The sequence below is a fragment of the Lycium barbarum genome, chromosome 11 (genome assembly GCF_019175385.1).
Source record: "Lycium barbarum isolate Lr01 chromosome 11, ASM1917538v2, whole genome shotgun sequence".
Taxonomy (NCBI): domain Eukaryota; kingdom Viridiplantae; phylum Streptophyta; class Magnoliopsida; order Solanales; family Solanaceae; genus Lycium; species Lycium barbarum.
In genome coordinates this window covers 40,984,493-41,008,961 of record NC_083347.1, presented here as the reverse complement: position 1 = coordinate 41,008,961, position 24,469 = coordinate 40,984,493, and the positions used below count along the sequence as shown (strand labels likewise).

Genomic DNA, 24,469 nt, shown 5'->3' with positions numbered 1-24,469 from the left:
AGCCGTTATCATCTGCACCTTCATTCTTCGCCGAAGCAAAGGCGTTACTTTTCGCACCAGCACTGCATTCACGCCGAAGCAAAGGCGTTATCCTCTGCACCTGCATTCACGCCGAAGCAAAGGCGTTATCATCTGCACCCGCATTCTTCGCCGAAGCAAAGACGTTACTTTTCGCACCAGCACTGCATTCACGCCGAAGCAAAGGCGTTATCTTCTGCACCTGCATTCTTCGCCGAAGCAAAGGCGTTACTTTTCGCACCAGCACTGCATTCTTCGCCGAAGCAAAGACGTTATCTTCTGCACTGCATTCACGCTGAAGCAAAGGCGTTATCTTCTGCACCTGCATCTTCGCCGAAGCAAAGGCGTTATCTTCTGCACTGCATTCACGCCGAAGCAAAGGCGTTATCTTCTGCACCTGCATCTTCGCCGAAGCAAAGGCGTTATCTTCTGCACTGCATTCACGCCGAAGCAAAGGCGTTATCTTCTGCACCTGCATCTTCGCCGAAGAAAAGACGTTATCTTCTGCACTGCATTCACGCCGAAGCAAATGCGTTATCTTCTGCACCTGCATTCTTCGCCGAAGCAAAAGCGTTATCTTCTGCACTGCATTCACGCAGAAGCAAAGGCGTTATCTTCTGCACCTGCATCTTCGCCGAAGCAAAGGCGTTATCTTCTGCACTGCATTCACGCCGAAGCAAAGGCGTTATCTTCTGCACCTGCATCTTCACCGAAGAAAAGGCGTTATCTTCTGCACTGCATTCACGCCGAAGCAAAGGCGTTATCTTCTGCACCTGCATTCTTCGCCGAAGCAAAGGCGTTATCTTCTGCACCCGCATTCTTCGCTGAAGCAAAGGCGTTACTTTTCGCACCAGCACTGCATTCATATCGAAGCAAAGGGGTTATCTTTTGCACCCGCATTCTTCGCCGAAGCAAAGACGTTATCTTCTGCACTGCATTCACGCTGAAGCAAAGGCGTTATCTTCTGCACCTGCATCTTCGCCGAAGCAAAGGCGTTATCTTCTGCACTGCATTCACGCCGAAGCAAAGGCGTTATCTTCTGCACCTGCATCTTCGCCGAAGCAAAGGCGTTATCTTCTGCACTGCATTCACGCCGAAGCAAAGGCGTTATCTTCTGCACCTGCATCTTCGCCGAAGAAAAGACGTTATCTTCTGCACTGCATTCACGCTGAAGCAAAGGCGTTATCTTCTGCACCTGCATCTTCGCCGAAGCAAAGGCGTTATCTTCTGCACTGCATTCACGCCGAAGCAAAGGCGTTATCTTCTGCACCTGCATCTTCGCCGAAGCAAAGGCGTTATCTTCTGCACTGCATTCACGCCGAAGCAAAGGCGTTATCTTCTGCACCTGCATCTTCGCCGAAGAAAAGACGTTATCTTCTGCACTGCATTCACGCCGAAGCAAATGCGTTATCTTCTGCACCTGCATTCTTCGCCGAAGCAAAGGCGTTATCTTCTGCACCCGCATTCTTCGCTGAAGCAAAGGCGTTACTTTTCGCACCAGCACTGCATTCATATCGAAGCAAAGGGGTTATCTTTTGCACCCGCATTCTTCGCCGAAGCAAAGGCGTTACTTTTCGCACCAGCATTGCATTCTTCGCCGAAGCAAAGGCATTATCTTCTGCACCTGCATTCTTCGCCAAGCAAAGGCGTTACTTTTCGCACCAGCACTGCATTCTTCGCCGAAGCAAAGGCGTTATCTTCTGCACCTGCATTCTTCGCCGAAGCAAAAACGTTACTTTTCGCACCAGCACTGCATTTACGCTGAAGCAAAGGCGTTATCTTCTCCACCTTTATTCTCCGCCAAAGCAAAGACGTTATCTTATGCACCAACACCGCATTCTTCGCTGAAGCAAAGGCGTTACATGGCATGATATCCCGGCCATCCGAGGTGTGTAGAAACAAGGAAATAAGAGTTCAACCATATTTTTTATTGTTGTTCGGTCGAGCCAAAATTGGCCACGATGTCAACTTCTTTGTCCGAAGACTCTTACATCATGTCCGGTCAAAGAGGGACAACTGTTGACACCTAATTTTGGCTCGACGTGCTTAAAATTAACGTTTTGGGGGGCCCTGATTCGTTAAAGAGCACAAAATACATATTTTTACATTTTTTCGACAATTTATTGATAATTGTCCTTATTTTACGAGTTTTATCAATTTATTGTGATTTTTGAGGATTATTATTTTTGCACATGTACAGCGTAATACTACCATTTTTGTGCAATTAATAATTATTATTTTATTTTTATTTTATAACAATACATTTTCATATCTTACACATTAATATTTATATTTTTATACTTACATTATTATTTATACATGTATTAATAAACTATATTTTAGTACGATCTATCAGTGTAGAAAAATTGGAGCAATTAATTTTTTAACGCAGAGCAAAATTCGATCAAGTCAAGAGCTCGTCATCTTTTTAAAAAAGTTGACATTTGAGGTGATAAGTTAGGTTTTTGATACATTGATTAATATATTTTTACACATTAGTTAAAAGAGATAAGGGGACAAGGGGGTATGACTTTATATTTTTTGCACAATAAGATGGATCACTTTATGTTATAAAACAAGGGGAAGGGTTTAATTTTATTTTTCATTCCACACATCTTCACTACACTTACACACACTACACATCTCATTTCAGAACCCAAAACATCATCTCCTCCTCTCCCCCACAAACACTGCCGCCGCTCTCCACGCCGGAGCTCGGAGCTCCGGCGAACCCCCGTCACACCCCTCTCCACACCACCACGACAACATATCCATCAACCACCATTGCCCCATCACTTCGTCTCCCTCTCTCTCTCACCCACGCCACCGCAAACCACCACACCACCGCTGCCCACCACGACAAAAAACAGCCCTTTTCCTCCGTCCTCACCTACCCAGCACCACCGTACAGCCCACGCGCCACTAGCCTCCACCCCGAAACCATCCTCCTCCGTTCTCCTTCTCCACCAACCACCACCGTGGTCCACCGCCACAACGACAATACCAACGCCCCTTCTCCCCACTGTTATCCCATCACGAAAACACCCCTAAAAAACAGATCTGGTCGGAAAATGCAAAACTCCATTGTTGTTGCTCCGTATATACCATTTTTAGCTGTTGAAATTGGCTGTTTCACTCTTGTATTGCTACTGATTTTCACTCCTATTTTGTTAGTTGCAAACAGATCGATTTGTCGTGAGTTTGAATTTTTTTTTATGAAAGCTCTATCTTGCTTACTGATTTTACTAATGGACTGATTTGACATAGTGTTTAGTTGAATTTACTATTTTCCGTTGATTCTTGAGGACTCCTACATTCGTCGTCGAAGCGACGCCAGTCCGCCTTTGATTTTTGTAACTTTGGCAGGAAAATGGTCCATTTCCAACGGCCTCGTTGGATTGGCTATATGTTTTCTTTTTACTCTTGGTTGGACGTGATTTTGCACTATGTTGTGCTTTTCAGACAATCCTTTGGATCTGGTTCATTGTTTTTCGGTGGTTCCCATATTGTGTTGGGCTGTCCCATATTTGCTGCTACTATATTTTGTTATTCTTGGTTGTTGCTGCTCTGTTAGCTACTGCACACGGCCGTCCGTGAAATTTTGGATCTGTTTTGCCCGCTTATAATTTTATTAAATCGATAATGAACGGATACTACACTAGGTGGCCGATGAAGAAATTTCCGTCGATTTCCAAGGCCTTCCATGTACAAAAGACGGGTTTTTTATTTTTTTATTTTTAAGTTTATTCATTGTTTATATCACATATGTTTTAAATCTTTTTGTTTTCAAAAGAAAATCGTTCGTTAAGTGAATACCTTTATATTATATTCATTTAAAGCTAAAATTGTTAATCACTCTAATTGTGCACTTTATTTACTTGTAAATAATCATGTAATACTTATTTTTATACATATGCAACTTACACCTTTTATTACATAAACATTCATGTTATTTATTATTTAGTCTAAATTCTATTAATATTTTTTGTAAATAATAATCAAGCCTTTTACACATCCCTCGTATAGTTAAATTGGTCCAGCCGGGAACCACATTTGTGGATTCTGAAGGATGCCTAACACCTTCCCTTTGGAATAATTTGAACACTTACCTAGAATCTCGCTTTTTTTCGTAGACCATGTTAAGCTGCATATATTAATAATTTATAGGTACCCTAGTATACCTTAAATGCTAGGTGGCGACTCTGTACATAATTAATCATTTTAGAGTTCCATAAGTTGTGCTTTGTTAAGCCTTGGTAAAAATAAGGTGCAACAGTAATGTTGTATTCCTCAGCATTAAGGACATGCTGGAGACCTCCAAAAATATCGGCCCAAGACAACAAGAGAAAACTAAAATAACTATAGGGAACCTAAAAAATCTACTAACTGTTCAGCTTCTTCTAAACCTTGCTCTTTACACAAAAAGAAAAAAATATTGACACAATTCTCTTTGATTTTCTGGATTGAACTAGAAGTATTCTCAAAACATCTGTTGTTTCTTTCTCTCCAAATTGACCACCATATGCAAGGTGGTATTATCTTCCACCATTTCTTTTGGCTTTTGCTTCCTCCTCTCCTTATCCAGCAACTGAATAGGTCTGCAGTGTGTTCTGGCATTATCCACTTAGTTTGAGACATGCTAAGGAATAGTGACCATAGCTGTGTTGTAACTTTGCAATGGAGAAACAAGTGGCTGTTGGTTTCCTCAGTCTCCTTGCAAAGGAAACATCTAGAAGCAATCTCAAATCCTCTTCTTTTTAATTTTTCATGAGTGAGACATGCTCTTCTAGCCACCAACCAAGTGAAACACTTTACCTTAGTTGGGACTTTATACTTCCAAATTTGTATCTATGGACCTGATATACCCCCGGGTCGTTCCATCATCTCCTTTCTATATATCCTGCCCACAGAGAACTTTCCATCGCTATCATACTTCCATCTTATTGTGTCTGGTTCTATAGAAATGCCTTTAAATCCACTTAGCTGTTGTAGTAACTCTACCCACTTCCCAGTCATTCAAGTTTCTTCTGAATGTAAGATTCCAACCTTGAGGGGACCAAGTGTCAGCTACTGATGCTTCTGAATTACTGCAAAAAGAAAACAAATCTAGAAATGAGTTCATCAGAGGCTCATGTCCAATCCAGTTCTCTTTCCCAAAAAGGATCTTGGTACTATTCCCCACCCTGTAGAGAACACTTCCAACTAGCTTAGTCCATAGATTTCTAATTATCCTCCACACTGAGACACCATATGTCACGCCCCGAACCATGGCCTGGACGTAACACGGCACTCGGTGCCTGACTGCATGTGACCGAGCGAACCACATGGCTTGCTGAATCATCATGATACAAAACGTAAGCGGAATAAAACGTGAATGCATGATGAGCCTTTATAAAACATGGTAAGTCATAATACTTAATAAAATACTTGTTTAAACATGAGTGAGCCAAAATGGCTATACGACTCCAAATGTCTGACATGACATAACTGACTTGTCTAGTCTATGAAACCTCTATCATGAGTCTGACTGGAAAACATACTTACTGGGACAAGGCCCCCAGCATACCTTTAGATGCAAAACTAAATAAAGAAATACAATGTCTAAACCCCGAATGAGATGGGGCTCACCAATAAGCTGGTACGTGCAAATCCTAATGAGCAGAAGCGTCGTCCTGTAAATTCGTACCTGCATCGTGAAATGTAGGCCCCCGGAAAATAAAAGGGGACGTCAGCACATTGAATGTACTGGTATGTAAAGCAACCGAAAGAAATAACATGGGACATGGAATAACATGATAAGAACTGAAACTGAAAACCTGGACATGATCATGAGCATGAGTACATATGTATATATATATATATCATAAGTAAAAACATGATAAGTAGGGAGAGCATTTCATAAACCGACATGTGATATCACCACGTGGGTACGTGGAGTCTGGTACCTCGCCGGACCAGCAGAGCCCCTATACCTTGCCAGGGTATAAGGTGGTAACGTACCTGATGGATCCATTCAGTGTAAAATTAAGGTATCGTCCTAACTAGGCGGAGCGATCCTTGTCCTATGGTGGCTACATAGTTTCAGGCTATCTGAGCCTTCTCGGTAATTCGTGCAACTCCCAAAAACATTAACATAATATAGTTGGCTAAGAATCCCATGATTTTCGTGAATTAACTTGTACTTGTCTTGTAATAATGATTTCACGAAATAACTTGCAAACATGGTTTCATGAAATAGCTTGTAAACATATTCTTGATTCATGAGTAATAACAATAGTTCATAATCATATATGTGTAATTGACTTGAAAACATGGTTGTAACTTGAAAAATAAAATCATAAGTTTCATATGAACATAATGAGAACACATGAGGAAGAATTCATGATTCATGGATTAAGCTAGGATTCCTAATATCTGTAATGGAAGAGTAGGAATACAATAACGAACATAGATACAAAATTCATGTACATACATACATAATTACGGGCTACCAATATGTTGGGTTTAATGCCCTATGATTTGAACTTCATGGATTTTACGAAACGGATCATGGGGAAGAACGTAGAGATTCCCACATGTGGATGGAAGTTCTACATACCTTAACTTCCCACTTTTAAGCGTATCACGATGTCCTTCAATCCCTTCAATCCCTTCAACTTCAATCTATAACAATACAGGTCATAGGGATTCTATATTAGCAACAATATCCATGCTTTGTTCATCTAAGCATTTTATCAAACACTTGGTGGGCATGAAGCTCCACAACCTTCATTAATGGTGTTTTCTTCACCCAATCTCATTCTATTATTTCTAGATGATTCTACAATCTCAATTAGATGTAATTAACATCATTCTTCATCACCCATATGAATACAACAATCCCAAGTCAACAATCCAACAACTCTAGCATAGTTCATATAATTCTCTTCATCAAACCCAATTATTATTCTCCCAAGAATTCATCAATTCACAACTATAAATGATTTGGGATAGAAACATTACCTTTTATGAGTATTCACCACGAAATCAATATCCCCAAGTTCGATTTTTAGCTTAGAATGACGGCAACAACTTGTACTACGCTTTATCCTTCACGAGCCTCGGGATTCGGGGCCTTCAACTTGGTTGATTCTCTACTTTCTCTCTCTAATTCTCCTCTCTCTCACTTTATCTCTCTAAAATCTGAAAATATGGAGGAAATGGGGCTGCTAGGGTTAACATTTCCCTTAAATACCAAGGGGAAATGGGTTTGACCCAACTTGAAATCGGGTTGGGACCTTTCTGTCTTAAAATGTCCATATCTCCCTATCTCGATGTCACCTGTGGGCCCACAACCTATGGTTGGAAAGGTATTTCAATTATCTACAACTTTCGTTCTTTGATTTTTCTCAAATTCCCAATTTATGATAGGGTTATGGCCTCCCGAAGTCAGGTGACCCGAAACGTACTTACGGACCAGGTTACGGCCCACTGTTACGGCCCGTAACACGAAGTACGGACCGTAACTTGGTACCGTACCGTAGTGAAAATTTCCAGTGAGGTTCTGGAAATTTTTGATGTGTTACGGCCCACTGTTACGGCCCGTAACACGAAGTACGGCCCGTAACGTCACCTTTACGCTGGCAGAATTTTCAGCGAACAGGCTTCAGTAAAATGGGCATAACTCTTTGTACAGATGTCCGTTTGACCCCCATAATATACAGTTGGAAATATATTTCAAAGGGCTACAACTTTCATCAAGGAAGTTTTCCCAAATTCCAAATTAATAATGGGGTTATGGTCGTTCGAATAAGACCTTCTATAAACTCACTTGCAAACATGCCCCGTAGAGTGGTTTTCAACTTTGCTTTGCCCAAAGACTCTTCTCATGTCTTGATTGGGTTTCAAACACCATTTATACACTACTAAAATTGGGTTCATTATACCCCCATCTTATAAGACAAATCTTAACCTGAATGTACGAGGTGTTACACCATAGGTGCTAGATACTATGTTAGAACACCAATGAACACTCTGCCTATATTTGTTGATAATTACTTCCTTCCAAAGTGCATGATCCTCATAAAAAAACCTCCAAAGCCACTTTGTCAACAATCATTCATTCTATAACCCCAAATTTCTAATACCAAGTCCACCAGAATGTCTGCTTAGTTGGGCAGTTTCCCATTTCACCAAATGCATACCTTTGTTCTCTTTGTTGCCCGACCATAGAAAATATCTTCTCAATTTATCCAGTCTTTCTTCCACCTTAGAAGGAATGGGAAATAAAGACATAACATAAGTTGGCAATGAATCCAAAACTGAGTTAATTAGAGTGACCCTTCCTCCAAGAGATAAATATTGTGCTTTCCAGATAGCAAGTTTCTTCTCAGTTTTTTCTACAATCCCATCCCAAATTTCCAGCTCCTTATGTTTATTGCCAAGAGGCATGCCGAGATAAGTTGTTGGAAAATTCTCAATTTTACATCCCAAAATGTTGGCCAGACTTTGTATTTGTGAGACTTTTTTAACAGGGAAAATACTGCTCTTCCTCCAATTAATAGCTGAACCAAAAACACCCTCGAAAACCACCAAAATCAATCTGATAAATCTAAGTTGTTCTGCCTTAGCTTCACAGAAAATAACAGTGTCATCTGCATAAAGCAAGTGACAAATCTGCATCTCCTCACCTGCTTGGTTGCCTATCCTGAAACCTTTTAACCAACTATTTTGGATAACCACCCTCATCATATTGTTGAAGCCTTCCATGGCTAATATGAAGAGAAAAGGAGAAAGAGGATCTCCCTGTCTGAGTCCTCTTTCTGAGGGAAAAAAACCAGCAGGTTCTCCGTTAACCAGAATTGAGAACCTGACAGATTTAATACAAAAACCAATCCACTTCAACCACCTCTCACCAAAACCCATTAGTTTGAGAATATTGAGAAGAAAGTCCCAATTGACATGGTCATAAGCTTTTTCTATATCTAGCTTACACATGATCCCTGGATGTTCACCTCTGAGTCTGGAGTCCACACATTCACTAGCTATGAGTGCTGCATCCATAATTTGCCTTCCTTTTATGAATGCCATTTGATGCTTATTGACTAGCTTTCTTACCACCTTCTTCAACCTCTCTGCTAGAAGTTTAGCAATAACTTTATAAACTCCACCTATTAGACTTATAGGTCTAAAGTCTCTTAGTTCAATAGCCCCTGTTTTCTTTGGAATAAGTGCCACATAAGTAGAATTGAGGCTTTTTTCAAAGACTTGATGAGTATGAAAGTGTTTGATAGCATTCATATTATCATCTTTTAATCCCAAAAAATTTGATAAAAGCTCATTGGGAACCCATCTGGGCCTAGAGCCTTATCACTAGCACAAAGTTTGATGCAATCCAACACCTCAATTTCATCAAATTGCCTTTGTAACCACTCGTTTTCCTCCATATTAATGACTTCAGCCCCTTGGAGTTTAAACTCTGGCCTCCAATGTTCAGTTTCTTTGTATAGATTCTGATAGAAACTGATGATTGTCCTTTTTATGTCTTCTGGATCTGATATAGAAGTCCCATCCACTACTAGAGTATCAATAGATTTGAACCTCTTATGTGCTGTGGAAATTCTATGGAAGTATTTGGTGTTCTTGCCCCCATGCTTGAGCCATTGCACTCTGGATCTCTGTCTCCAAGCTATTTCCTCATTTATGGATATTTCCTCGAATTCCATGGATAAGTGGATTTTTTGGAGAAGTTCATCCTCAGTTAGGATTCTCTGCTCCTGGACCTCTTCTAGACTTGATAACTGGTGCAAGACATCCTCCTTTTTTTGTTTCCAATTGTTCCTGTTCTCCAAACCCCATTCCTTCAGATTATCTTTCAACATCTTCAATTTTGTGGCCAGAATAAATGAACCTGTTCCAGTTACAGTAAAAGAACTCCACCATTCCTTGACTTTGTCTTTGAATCCTTCCAATCCCATCCACTATTGTTCAAATTTGAAGTAAGATTTCTTCAGACTTAAATCTCCACAGGATAGCATTATAGGATTATGATCTAAGTATAGTCTAGGCAGAAGATCTTGCTTGATCTGTGTAAAGAGTTCCTCCCACTAATGAGAATATAAGAATCTGTCTATCCTGGAAGCTGTCATATGATTATTACCCTTTCTCCAAGTGTAGGATCCTCCAAATAAAGGAGGGTCAAACAACTACATCTCATTTATCCAGTCAGTGAATTCAGTCATGGCCCCTGTAATTCTTTGACATTCTGACCTCTCATCGGGATATCTTGTGAGATTGAAGTCACCACAAACCACCCATGGCCCATCACATAAACTCCTTATAGAAGTCAATTCCAACCAAAGCTCTCTTCTGATAATAATATCACAAGATGCATAGACTGTACTTAAAAACCAGGTGAGATCCTGGTTAATACCCTCAAATTTACATGTAATCACTTGATTACCAGCCTCCATCAGCTCCCTTTTCCAAAATCTTTTGTCCCACATCACCACTATCCCATCACTTCTTCCTATAGCATCTAAATGTATCTCCCCCAACCATCTATTATGCCATAGTTGGTTGATCACTTGTGCCTCTGCCCCCACCAGTTTGGTCTCTACTAAGACATAAACATTAGCCCCCCACTGTTGAATTAAACTCCTAATTTGACCCCTTTTGCTCTCCCTATTCACCCCCCTTACATTCCAAGAAAGAATTTTAACCTTCATTGCGAAATGCGAGGTGTTATCCTCTCTCTGTTTCTTGGTTCCCCATCTTTGAACTTCACATGAAAATCCAGGTTTCTAAGCTCCTTTGGAATTGTGTTTTTGTTATTGTTATTGTCTTCCTTGATCTCTTCGTTCTTCTGTCTCGGCAGTCTCCTTTTCTGGTCAATTCTTAGGAAAAGCTCAAAAGCCACTTTGTCGCACCCCTCAAAAGCCACGCCAAACACTTGACTGAGACTGAGTACATTACACTGGACCCATAGTGAGGCTCTATCATCAATTGCTTGCTCCGTTAAGGAATCATTAATTTGGAGAGGAAGAGGATTGTCATCAAATGACATCTGCCCATTAGAGTTCTCACCATGGTGAACTCCTCTGAAATTGCCTTCATAATTGTCGCCAGATATTGTATCCGCTAGACAGGCCACTTGCAAGCCCGAATCATTGGAATCAAAACCCTCGCTCCCCCCAATACCAATCTGTTCCACTACTTGAAGAGACTTTGTCGCCCTCATAAGTGTTTCCAGTTCCTCCCAGGGAAGAGACTGGCTTCGAGTGGCTTGAATGTGGTCCCTACCTTCAAAGATTTGATCAATAAAAGGTTCAGTAGTGGGATCCCTTTATTTTGGTTTGGTTGGAATATGGGCTGCACCAGGCCCATTGCATATCTTGCAGTTAACAAAGCCCAACCCCTTTTCAATAACATCTGGGACCAAATCTCGAATAAGAGTGGCCACGTGACTCTCATTAATGAGCATGTGATCACCTTTGTACTTTGGGTATGTAACACCAAAAGGAGTAATATCCAGAGGGTTTAACTCTGCGTTTCTTTGACCAGAACACTCAGCAGTCTCTATCGCCAGCTCCATGTCTCGAGGAACAACCTGTTCCTTTTCTATCAACGTACTGACACCTCGATTTAGATGCTCACCTTCCTTGAACTTTTTGAATCTTGCCGGAGCTTCACACCAAACCGGCAATGAGAAAACAAAGTCGCCATCATTGACTTCAAAATGCGATGGTATTTTTTCCATCGGCCCCTTTACCCGCAAACGAGCCCACCTTAGATGGTTTTTCAGTAAGTTTCCTCATCTGTCTTGATCCACCCGCCACATTGCTCGCCTATTTCTTTCATCACATTATCGGACCAAAGTTGTAGCGGGAGCCCTAGAATGCGAACCCAGAACCAATCAAATTGCACATGCTCGGGAACAGCCCCACTCGTTGGTGACCACCAGTCTAGCTGCAAGTGATGATTCTTCCTCTTCCAATCACCCATTAATGTGTTCTGCATCCCTTCTTGACAAGAACTCAAACAAAAATTGGATCCCATTCATATCAAAGACCTGAAGATTGTGAATCCCTCTCCATGTTTGTTAGGCCCAACGTCTGACGTCGTTGCGGGTGGGTATTTCATCACAGTTTGGGAATTTGCCGACCGGACTTCTGCTCAGAGGATCTTTGTATTCAAGAATTTTGTTCACCACTGGATTCTGGATTGCCGATGTGTGATGTTCAGTTGGAGACCACCTACTCTTCTGTATTGCACCCTTATAACTCCCCTCTCCCCTTAGTCCCATAGTAATAGCTTCCCCTTCACTTGTGTTCATATCCTGTACCTTAGAATTTTTATTAATGAATATGTCGATTTTTGAAATGAGCCCCCCCCCCCCCCCCCCTCCCCCCTCACCCTTCATTAAACGCATTTTCCGGAAGGATGATCCCAGATCTTGCATCACCATTAACTGTAATAACCGACACAAATCTACCATATTTATTGTACTTTAAGGAGAAATAAATATAGGCAGACAGATCTCTGCAGTTCCAGGATTTAAAGGTTTTCCCTTTAATATCAGAAACTTCTTTAAGCCTTCTGCACAGCCACACAAGTGCCCCTCTACTCAGCTTCATCCTTCTCATGTAGAGTCGCACTCTCCACCCATTCATCCCAAATTTCAGAAGGAGATTTGGTCTCAGTAAGGTCATATGACTTTCCCCCTAGTCTGAAATAAATTCTATTCTCCATGTAAATCAGAGAAAGAAGAAGAAAGGAAGAAAAAAGGAAGGGAAGAGACTGCTCAGACGAAAGAAGTTCACCCAAAAAAGAAAAGAAGATCTCCAGCCTTTAGGAGCAGGTCGGCGAGCCTCTCTGGGATAGAGTCACTGGAGCAGATCGAAGGTGGTCGGAATTTTCTGGGTTGGGGTCAGAATTTTCTGGTTTGTTTCGGAGTGTAAGTATTCAGGAAAGGTGTTCTTTATGGAAGACAGAAAAAGATATGCTAGGGTAGGGTTTGGAGGAGATTTGAGGAGAGAGAAGGTCAGAAAAAGGTAGGGTCATGTCGGAAAACGGGTTAGGTCAGTCGGAGCTGGGGATGGAGGAGAGAGAAAGATGGAGAAAGTGGGATTAGGGCTTACCTCAAACTGCATGCCTGAGAGCATTTTTCCCCCATAAATTACTGTTTGAGAGAATTCTCTGCATAACTAAACAAGATATTTAGGCTGTGGAACTAGGGTTTCTATTCGTATGTGAGGATTCCCGACATCGAATCGTGGTTGCTGCAGATGATCCGCTTCCGCAAGGAGAAAACGCGTAAGTCTCCGAACTAGCGTTTATTACAATATCAATAATCAATTTCCCAGAAGAAAAAAAAGACAAAACATTGGGTTGGTGAATGAAGAGATTAATTGTATTGAGGCTAAGTAACTGGGGACTGCAATTTCGTTACACGTTCGCAGTAGTATTATCTTTCAATTGAAATAATTTCAACAGAGAGATGCAACTTTCTGGTGATACAACCTGAAAAAACATGTCAATGTTTTATTGCACTCAACATCTTATACAAGATTTATCCTTTCTATGCTCTCAGTTCATAATATATCAACTAGGTGTTTCAACGAGTTGGATTAACTGAGAACTCAAAGAATTCGTCATAAAAAATTTATATTTCACTAACTTGTAAGGGAGTAATGTTGTGGACCATAGAATTATACTTCAAAGTGTGTATTACATATCACATTCTCAAAAGACAAGTTCGTGAATATTCAATAATCAGTTCTGTCCTGACAAAGGATCAAATTTTAGACATGGCAACAATGGGACTCCTAACCGTATGTTTACCTCCCTTTTCCACCCAACTTAAAGAACCATGAACCGAAAAATCTTTCATTGGTTTTTGACATTCTACCCTCAGCTTGTAGCTTTGTTTTTCATACTTCTCTTTGAATACTAACTTCTCAGGAACAACACTAACTTTAAGTCCAGGCATTGGAATCAACTCGGCTGTATATTCGGACGCACCATCTCCTAGATTAGTCACTGTCCTCCAGAATTCTTGTATCCTTGTAGGATCCGACTCACTGCCATTCGTATCGAAATAGCCAATGAAAGATGGATAGTTTAGGTCCAATGATAGGGTTGAGCAAGTATAAGAGGATCTAGTGATGGATTTGATCTGTTTTGATGTGAAATCTACAGCACAAAGAAGATTAATATAATATTGTGGTGTGATATCATAGATGAGTCCAGGATCTATTGCCTTGTTAGGATTGATATGGCCAGCTCCCATGGCTAGAGCAGTGGCAGCATCTTTGTGAGCAATGTCTTGAATGGGATTATGTGTGTTGTCCGACGCATCTGCTGTGGTCATCATGGCTGATCGAATGGCAGCAGGGCTCCATTCGGGTTGTGCCCCTTTCAGCAGTGCAGCTATGCCAGCAGCATGTGGACATGACATTGATGTGCCAGATATAATGTTGTAGTTACTGTGAAGTTCAGACCATGGACTTACTGATGATATTAGAGACCATGAAGCTAGTATTAAGTAACCAGAGCTATCAGATCAGGTTTGAGAATGAAAGGGAAGCTCTTGGCCCCCTCGAACTAAAATGTGGGACTGCTGGCGCTGTTTCTGTGCCAATTCGTGTCCCTTGAAGTCCAATCCTTGCTTTTGGTGACGAAGTGTTGTTAATGTACTTCAAAACTTGATCACCGTCTTGCAGATTCAAAAACATAGCTGGGAATCCTGTTTGGAGATATTCGTCCAAATCAGTGACGAGGTCATTCGTTATGAAGATACCACCAGCAGCTTTTGAATGATTCACGTTGACAACTTGATCCTCAAGTGATGCGTTTTTGTCAATGCAGACTACAAATTTGTCTGTAGCCTTTTGCAATTCCTCGTTATCTAAGCATCTTTTGACAAGGAAAATAGGAATTTCGCTTGTCGAGTTACCAGGGTAGAGAGATAAACCAGTGACTGGAACTCCATTACCAAGAGTTAATATCCTGATAACAGCACGGTCAACTGTGCTTGCACCAACAGTGAGAAACCAAGGTGCATCATTGCTCAGGGATTGACCATGAGGCCCAGAATTTCCTGCTGAGGCGTGACAAGATCCTAATTAGAAACTCTAAGAACAATAATAAAAAACAAATGCGGAAATTAAAAGGATAAAGCAAGACCCATTTGGTAATGAATCTATGGACAAGCTTAGCAAGAATACTAAACCCTTCCAATTGGATTCAACCAAAGAACCTATGCTATTTTAATTCAACAAGTTGATTTGAAATCCACAAATGGACAACTCAAGATGAAATCAATGGAAAGATGTTTCAAAGCCAACAATGGAATTCACCAATTGATGACCTCACAATTCCCTACAATTATCACTGCTTAGCCTAACAAACTATAACACTCAATATAAGAGTTTTCATCCAAATTCAAGCTAAATATAAATGAAGACTAAAGGGTCTATTTATGCTAAAACTTATTACAACAAAGACCCAAAAGTGGCCTTTGCGGAAAAATCCCCACATGGGCTCTTGATGCCACACGCCAATTGCTTTGCAATTATAGTCTCGAATTGCACTCTTGACCTTGAATTGCGTTCCTAACCAAGAGTTGTACTCCTTTACCATAAATTGCACTTCTAGCCACTTTGTGTAGTAGCTTCCTTTCTTGTGGCTTCCTTCTCAATCTCTTCCCAAGCTATCTCCCAAACGTTATACACTTGTGAGATCTTCTCTTCAAGCTCTTCCAACGCGTCTCTCTTCATGAATAATACTTGTAGCTCTTGGAGCTCCCTTGCTTGACTCCGAGTGAATGGTCTTGAGCTTGTTGGGATCATATCAAGGTGGAAACAAATATGTCTTTCTCAGTTAGAGCAAACGCAGCAATAGCAGTAGGATCTTCATATATTGGACAAGACATGCCAAATGACAAGGACATCACATCCACACCATCTGCAATTGCCTGATCCATTGCCGCTAGAATATCAGAGGAGGTATCACTTCCCTCCCAGATAGCTTTGTACACAGCCACATGAGCCTTTGGGGCCACGCCTATAGAAGTACCAGGGCGTAGCTAAAGTAAGATGCACCGTTTACACGACTTCCTGCAGCAGTAGAGGAAGTGTGAGTTCCATGTCCTATATCGCGGATAGAATTCATTGTGGTGATGGTAAGATTTTTATATTTAGCAAGCATGCCTTTGTTGAAGTAATGAGCTCCAATTAGTTTCTTGTTGCACAAAGAAGAATTAAAATGAGTGTCACTTTCACATGTTCCTTTCCACCATAGTGAACTTCAGTCATTCTATCATCATCATAGCTTTTACTCTCTGGCCAAACCCCTGTATCAACTACACCAATGATAACATCTTTGCCGTAGTCCGACTTTGGCCATGCACCGGATGTTGTTATTGAGTTGAGCCCAAGGAATTGGGATGTACGGGTTGTGTGGATTTTTACTGTCATTTCCTTCATTGAAGAAACATATAATTCTTGATGACTTGGAGCTCGGAAGGAGTAAGACTTGCACTGAAACCATGCATGGCATTAGCATAAGCATAGACTAGTTTTGAGGAAGGCGGGGAGTTTCTGCCAAGTCTTGAACTGTCTAATACGCAAGCAAGAGTGGACAAGTACCAAGCATGAGGGCTAGAAAAAGCTTTTGGCATGGCTGATGAGTCCATATGAATGATGTAAGATCTGATTGAGCCATTGTTGATGGAATTAAGATGAGAATGAACCAAAGTTACATGGCAGTAGGATTAGCCAATATTTTTTAGCAATGAATGGAGGAGGGGATGATTTCTTAAACATAATGTTGTTTACTTATATAAAGAGGGATGTATGGGAAGCCAACTTATCCATCATCACTTTGTCCATCTTTCACCCTGTGCCAAACTGGCATTTTATTGAAAAATTGCAACATTTTCAACTTTGCACCCTTCTAATATCTTTACCAGTTCTTACAAAAAAAAAAAAAAAAAAAAATCTTTACCAGCTGTCTTGACATTTCCACCAAATAGAAGTTGAAGCTTTGTTCAATAATCATAAACAAACACAAATTTCAAATCAAAACTTCAAATTTAATGTCCAAAATGCATGGCCAAATGGTCCTACAGTGTGCTATAGTTCCCAGAAACTACAACTTCAATATATTCAGTGGTCCACAGACATGAGCGAATAATGTAGCTGGTATAACTAAAATCTCAAAATAATCTATACATAGTTGATGAACTTTTAAGACAAATACAGAATTCGTGTAGCGGATGGGGCTGCTCCTTCCTTAATCAGGGGTCACAAGTTCGAATCTGGGTATGAAAAGAATCTTTGGAGGGAGCGCTCGGGCGCTACGCAATTCGAATTATCTGGATTAATCAGACTCAAATGTGGATACCAGAGACAGAATAAAACACCAAAAAACAGGAAAAAAGAGGCAGGAGGTTCGAAAACTTTTGAAAAGTAGACCTTAAGAACAAAAAGTAAATTTGACTTTAAAAAATAAGATTAGGACCTAAAAGTAATTAATTGAAAGTTTAAAATTTTATTGAGAACTTGTGTGAGGACTACAAAAGCCCCTTAATTGTCCCTTATATATAGTAGTAATTTGATATAACCAGAAACTTTACCTGCAAAAATTTCCTACAACATGAGTTTTATATATTTAAGGAGCTTAGAGCAACATATTTCATTAAGTGTAGTAAAACAAGAAAAGCGAGTGAATAATTTATATTGGTTAGCAAATTATTCACTAAAGTCACTTATGTATTTTTGTATCAACAGAGTCATTAGTTAGATTGGTTTTCCCACAACGTCATCATAGCCGAAAAATTAAAGGGATAATTACATAAATCTCCTTCCAAGTTTGGCTTCGTATCAAAGCAGAACCTTGCATAGTTATTGTTTCGATCAAACAAAAAGAATGATACTTCTGTCATGATTCACCCTCCGAATCTTCTAATAGTTGAGTTCCTATTAGTATCCATGATATAAAAAGAATTTCAGATATTTTACTGAACTCTTTGCTTATTTAAGAAAGATACATCAGTTATCTAGACCATCACTAATATCAACATCAGCAGCAAAATGTGATGAGAAGGAAATGCTACTCTTATGACACTCTTCCTCTACAAATGGAAACGTAAAACGACAGTTACCTTCTTTTATAGTTTTATATATGGAACATCACTCGTCACTAGGGGTGTACAAAGTAAACCGACAAACCGCACCAAATCGATAAACCGAAAAAAAAAACCCGACTAGTGGTTTGGTTTGACTTGATTTGTTGAAAAAAAAAACCCGACCATAATTGGTTTGGTTTGGTTTTAACTGAAAAAAGTCAAACCGAACCAAACCAACCCGACATTACATGTATTCAATTTTTAAAATATTTTATACATAAAAATATTTATTTGTAAAGTAATTTATAAATATTTCTTAAATTTTTTCGTAATTTTTTATCTATTATCATATTATTCAAGTTTGAACTTAGAATTTTGAATGTCAATAAGTTTTATATCCTATGGATGTTAGTAACTCAAATAAAGTCCAAACCAAAACCAACTCAACACTAATCCTAACAAAAGAAATTCAATTTACCACTAGAAATGACAATAATGTTGGATATCTATTCTTTAGTTTTGCATAATTGATTTAGAGAGTAAAAATACATAACTTAAGTTTTTTTTCTTTGTCATATAATTAATACTTATTTTAGCATGACTTAGTATTTTTAGATTATGGTCATTTTTTTTTTGGCTTGTTAATTAGCAATATTTATTTTAACCGATTATATTAGCTTTTGTTGAATATTTGAATACAATGTCATCACTCTTCTCACATTTTGTGTTATTTTCTTAAGAAGCACCTTAATTATATAATTGTATCTTACTAGGACTAAAGAAATATTTAAAGTAAAAGTTATATGTTTTGTATCAAGACTATTCCGAAAAAAAAACCGAAAATCCGAGTAAACCGAACAACCCGAGAAAATTCGAGGTTGAAAAACCCGAATTTTATTGGTTTGGTTTGGTGTATAAATTTTAAAACCCGACGCAATTGGTTTGGTTTGGTGTTTAAAAAATCCGAACCAACCCGGTCCATGTACACCCTTACTTGTCACTCTCAATTTTTGCTCGATGAAGAACAAAGGGAATGGCATTTCTGACACGGTGATTGAGCATATTTCTAACTAGTAAAGTTGGCCGTGCTTCGCGCGGTTATAAATTTAGTTAGTGAATTTTAATTATATTTTTATCAATTTAGTCAAGATAAAAGATAAAAAAAACTCATATATACTCATATAAATTTTAATTCTACATACAATTATTTTTCTCTAAATTAAATAAACTACCTATGTAACAATTTGTTTGGTTAGCAATGAACACTCTTCCTAAAACCAATTTCACAAAAACATTGAAAACATTTATAATATAAAGACAATATTAAAAGTGACGTTAAGACTAAGTAGGCGTTTGGCCATAGAAACCAAATTTACTTACTTTACATACTAAACCATCAAGTAAAAACTTTAATAGTAAAAAAATTAACTTAATCGTATATAAAAATAATTCTGCTGCCACTCATCCTGGGAAGTTCTATTTATTTCATTACTAACTGTTCTAGGTAGTTCATTCACTATTTTTTTTTTTTTTCAAAAAAAGAAGTTGTTACTAATTTTTATCGTATGTTCTGGTTATACTTAATTCAATGACTTTTTCAAGTATTATGTCGTTTATAATTTGGTGGTATTATTCAATAATAGAATGAGGTTTAGTCTTGATAGTTGCAGTCTTCGAGGTTATTGAAATACCTATTGTAGTGTCTTGAAGTTAAGATCTTTATACCATAATAAAATGTTTATCTCCACCTTATGTCACTATATTTTGTAATTGAAGCACCATCAATAATGTTTGTAATTGAAGCACCTTTTTTTTTCTTTAAACCATCAAAATAGTGGCATTTTATTAGAAATCAAACAAACTGTACAAAAACTAACCAGTTGGTTAGTATGAAAAAATGAAAAAAAAAAAAGCAAGAGCATAAAAGTAAAACCATTACAACATCAAACATAAATAAAGCTGCTAGAGGTCCTATAGTCTTGACTTGCATCCATTTTTCACACCTCCAAGCTCTCACCTGGTGGTATGGACTTCAGTCAGGTGAATTTTCTTCGGACATCTAGGACAGTATCAGCTTACTATGCTATGTTTGCTCTAATGGTCACTTCCAACCTGTTGCCATTTCCTGGAAAATGTTGAAGCTTTGTTGAACATGTTGAGACTTCCTGCATGGGAATGAGCATGCATGCACACTAATACCACCCATAACAAGATTCCTCACCAGTTCATCTCCATTTCAACACATGAAGTATATATGGCCTAGACATGCAACACAGTTATTTCATTCTCTTATCAGTATCAGTATCAATGTCTGATTCAAGTTATAGCTCCTGTAATCTGTTATCCTTCTCATGTCTGATCCTAAGATTAGGAATCTGAGCTTTGTCCATGTTGAGAAGTCTTTTAGCCTTGATTGGAAGATCCTGAAAATTATGAAAGTGTTGTGTACCTGCAAAATCAAAAACATAGTTAGTTAAAAAGTCTGCCAGGCCATTTCCTTCTCTGCATATGTGCTCCACAATCACCATATTTCCCCTCCTTATTCTGTTAATCTCTTGAACCACCAAAGTAATGTTCCATGGAACCTCCCATGTTCCAGAAATGAACATCTTCATAGCTAATGAGTCAGTTTCCACAACTAGAGGAACAAGCTGATGAGAAATGCAGTAGTCAACTCCCTTCTTGATGGCCAAAGCTTCTGCTATGAGATTATTGCCATCTGCAATAGTTTGTCCTGCTGCATATATGAGATTACCCTCCTCATTTCTAACACAAAAGGCAATGGAACTAGGCTTTGGATTTCCTCTAGCAGCACCATCTGTATTACATTTGAACCAACCCCTAATTGAAGCACCTTCAATAATGTTAATCAACCAAAAAAAAAAAAAAACTTTTACTACGAAAAATCCTTTTCTACTTCTTCAATACTTTCTGCAAAATAGAAAAAGAAGAGGAAATTCTACTAATTATTTTTATATCATGCGAATGTCTCAATTATCCGTAACGTCACTCAAAGTGTCAACATCCGATTTAAATATTTTAAGAAGAGTTTTCTAGTCCTCAGATTTAGATAGATTTGATTAAAATTTATTATTTTCTTTCTTCTCATTTAGAAGTTTTAAACTTAATTAAAATTTCTATTAACTTTTAAAACTACATTTTAATAATTCTTTAAATGGAATGAAGATGATATTTTGGGTGAATATGTAGTTTGCTTTTTGTGTTGAAATTTGTTATTGTTACTTCATGAGGTAGTTAGATTCTAGTTTACAAAATGTTCTATGCGAGTCTCAAAACAATTCAAATGGAAATAACACACAGAAGAAAAATATGCACAAATTTCAGACACTAATTTTTCATGTTGGAATCAAGCTGCTATTTTTGCACTGTTTTTTAATTTAATTTTTCTACTTCCCCTCTTTGTTCTGCATAAAGAAGAAGAAAATTCAAGTAACACCAGAAGAAAACATGTACATTATAAATTTCTTGTAATAATTTTCCAGGTTGGAATCATGTTGCTATATTGCCACTATTTCTTGTATCACTCTTTTCTTTCAACATAAAATCACACTCTCGAAACAATATAGATTTAAGCCAAATGAGAAGGTAAAAGAAGAAAAAAAGTTTCATTGCAATTCTCATGTTTGGATTCATAATCTATCAAAGCCTGAAGTAAAAATAACAAAAATGAAACAGATGAAATAAGTCAATCATTGGTAGCTTATGATTTTTCAATATTTTAAAAGAACAAACCGCACAAATAATACAAAATCCTCAAGTTATAACCCTGAAAATATAATTATATCAACATCGTGACAACCATTAGAAGGCGGACAAAACCAAGAACAGAATAAAAGATTGAAGAAATCGAAGCATATTTTATTGAACATAATTCTCAATATTTTTAATCCTCACATCAAAATCAACAAATCTTTTCAAGTCCCAAATGTATGTCAGAGCAGTGAAAGAAAAAAAAAACGTAATACGGTAAAATATGCAATTGTAGAAAAACTGATAGAAAGACCCATAATCAAACCAATATTATAAACAAACAAAAAAAAATTAACAATAGGATTCCCAACAAAAAATAAAAATTATCACGGACTCAAATTGTTGGAAGAACAAAAGAACTTACCACTATCTTATCATATGCAAGAAAATAAATTGGATAAAGAAAATGAAAGTGGATGATTGCTAGGGGTGCTTATCGGTTGGTTCGATTCAATTTTGTGTTTTATCGGTTTTGGGGTTTGTAAATATACTAAATCAAAACCAAACCAATAAGATATTCGGTATTGGTTTTCGGTTTATCGATCTTTGGTCCTTAACGGTTCGGTTTTCGGTTTAACCAATGAGAGTGCTCCGTTAATTTTTTTTTGCTTTCTCTTGTTTTCATTTGTTCATATATACACTGCCTTCATGCATAAAGTCTACACAATTACAAGATAAAAACTATAAAATGCATTGTAGCAATCTTTCAAATATAAAACAAGGGCAGTTCTTAGTTCATTTGTTCATAAACAAGGCCAACTTCTTCAGAAAAAACACCAGCAACATGACAAACTATAAAATGCAAAAGAAAGCAGTACGTGATACGCCCAAATTACACCTTTAATAGTAGGAGTAAGCGGTCGTTGTCAAATATAGAACCCAACGAGGTTGGGGTCGAATCCCACAGAGAATACAATGAAGAAATATACTTGTTGAGTGTAACGCTTGACTCTTAATCTATATTCGAGGGAAGGCGAATATAATAATGTTTGATTTTGGTCTTAGACCATTATGTCTAAGCTTTGTTGATATGAGATTTAACTATTTGGAAGTCGAACTAAGGTTGTGGTTCCAATGGAAAGTAATGCACTTGGTTTTCACTTCAACTCATTTCTATACATAAGTGTAGTAGACCAAGGGTCACTTAACTCTTGTCAAACATTTTCCAACCAAATTAGCAAAATTCATTCTAAGCTTTCCAAGCCTTAGAATGTTTTATATGAGAACACCCATTTAATCTCAACTAGCTTTCCTATTCCTAGCTCAAGCTATTAGATGAGGATTATGCCCCAAATTGTTGCTATTAACTTTTTTCCTAACCTCTACTTTCTTTTCCAAGCAAAGTAATGTTGTACACCATCACAAGACATTGAAGCATGAAAAGTTAATAGAAAACACATTTGGCGTATAAATGAAGTGTGAATATGAAACTCAATCACATAACTAACACATTTTGGTCTCACAACTTTTGCTAATGAGTTTAGCCACTAATATTCATTACAAATAAAGTAAAGGCATAAAGAGTATTCATAAAGCTTACAAAAGTCCTAAGTGGAGTAGATGACAAAAGTGGAGAATCTCTTAAAAAGCTTCAACCACCAATAATAAATGAGCTCCATAAAAAGACAACTCTAAAAAGTGTAGAATAATGAATCCAAAACCCTAGAATTCTATTTATAGAAGTGTCAAAACGGGAACAAATTCTGGACAAGAATACCCCTGCGCGTCTGATGCTAATTGCATCTGGTGTCGCATGTGCAACCTGCCAATCGTAGGTTGCACCAAATTCTGGACAAGAATACCTCTGCGCGTCTGATGGTAATCGCATTTGGTGTCGCATGTGCAACTTTCCAGTCGCAGGTTGCACCAAATTCATCGCAGGTGTTGCAGATTCGAGCAGCTGTGGTGCAGCACATGCTGCAGCAAGTGCGGCTCGCAAGTGCTGCACCACTATCTTCAATTCTTCTACATCTCTATCATCAAATGTTGCAGTACTTGCGACTCGCATGCAGTACCTGCGACTCGCAGGTGGTGTTTTGGTGCACTCTGGCTTGTATTTGCCTCATTTTGCTTCCAACACTTGTTATTCTACAAATTAACACAAAAACACGAAAAGTGACATCGAAAGTACTTGAGGATTTACAAAAGATTAAGCAATTGGCATCGAATGTGCCGTAATTTCACGGCACATCAGTAAGCAGCAGCAACACCAAGCTAGCAACTTCAAAGATCCAAAACTGAGAGAACTTGCAAGCCCTAGTTTCGTTTGAGAAGTAAGGGAGAGAGGAAGAGAGGCACTACAAGTCCTAGTTCATATGAGAATCGAGAGAATATAATTAAAATAAGTGTTCCCATGGTAAGTAATTTAGGAGTAGGAAGTATAATTTAAAGCCACTGATATATAATTAGGGATAAAAATTTAATCTTAATATAAGCTTTTTGGGTTATCGGTTTAACCGTTAACTACATCTTTGAGACCGGAAATCGAACCGATAACCCAATAAAAAAATTTACAGAACCGTTTACAAACCGTTAAACCAATAATCCAACATCGATAAACCAATATCGTTT

At 38.4% G+C, this 24,469-nt stretch overlaps 1 pseudogene; it reads right to left on the bottom strand.

Annotated features, from left to right (window-relative positions):
• Positions 1–13,687: 13,687 nt before the first annotated feature.
• Positions 13,688–20,333, bottom strand: LOC132619766 (subtilisin-like protease SBT3; annotated as a pseudogene).
• Positions 20,334–24,469: the final 4,136 nt, after the last annotated feature.